The sequence below is a fragment of the Morone saxatilis genome, unplaced genomic scaffold (genome assembly GCF_004916995.1).
Source record: "Morone saxatilis isolate NCDOM2014 unplaced genomic scaffold, NCSU_SB_2.0 Contig18, whole genome shotgun sequence".
Taxonomy (NCBI): domain Eukaryota; kingdom Metazoa; phylum Chordata; class Actinopteri; family Moronidae; genus Morone; species Morone saxatilis.
The window spans coordinates 15,081,063-15,082,204 of record NW_023339740.1 but is presented as its reverse complement, the minus strand read 5'-3'; positions in this window follow the sequence as shown (position 1 = coordinate 15,082,204).

Below are 1,142 nucleotides of genomic sequence, written 5' to 3'. Positions count from 1 at the left end.
TAGTTAAATACATAAATATTTATTGTACAAACATGAAATTGACAGGTCCAAATCTATCTTCTTTTATTGTAGATATTGTGGAAAGAGAATCAGGGATGATCCAGATGACAACAGTCACTATGACCACAGGTACGACGTCTACGTAATCCACAAAATCCCTGCATATCACTTATGTATTAATTAATTAATTACTGATATTAAGACATATCATATTGATATAAGCGTTAATCATAAAATGTGAATGTTTTTATTGATTGTTTTGAAACATACTTTAGTTTATTCAGCAGGTCGGATTGTTTCTACATCAAGTGACACTGATAGTTCTGTCTCTACTTTCCTGACATCAGTGAAACCAGAAAAAGGTGACATAATTACTTGTCAATAATTCACTCTGACTGTTCAGAAAATTATATTAGTAGAATTTTGGTGATGAAATCTTTAATTTATTTCACTTTAATTAGTGCAAAATACTGAAATTCTTTGCTGGGAATATTTATAAATGCTTTTGACATATACTGTTAATAAGCCTGGTACTAAAGCTAGCTTGTTCCTTGTATCCCCACTTAAGGTGAGCAAGAAGCATTTAATTCTTCACAAAATGTCCATACATTTCTTTTTTAATTTTAAAATTTGAAACATAACAAACGTTAGTCTGAGCTTTACAAACTGTACGCATGATTGTAGGTATTTCAGTCAGTCTGTCAGTCAGTCATTGTATAAAATGAGAAAAAGTCTCAACAAGAATTCCAGCTGTGAGAGATTCACAGGTTAAAGATATAATATGTAACATTTTCACATTATAGGTCCAGTGTGAGGAATTCATGGCTCAGCGGTGAGGTAGAACATAGCAACTAACTGAAAAGCACTTATCTTCTAAGCGTGCAGGAGAAACTACGGTGGCTGTGAAACTGGCTAAAAACACATTAGGTCCTATAGTTAGTGCTTGTTTCATCCAATAAAACTGCTTCATGTCACTCACATAACATAGAATCAACATAGAATCAAATACTATGTTTATTATGAACCAGGGTACACAAATAATAAGGCTGTCCCATACAGTAGTTTACATACATCCATCCTCTCTTTCTGTAAATATTGTGGAAAGAGAGTCAGGCATAACTGATGTTTCAGTGTAATACAGT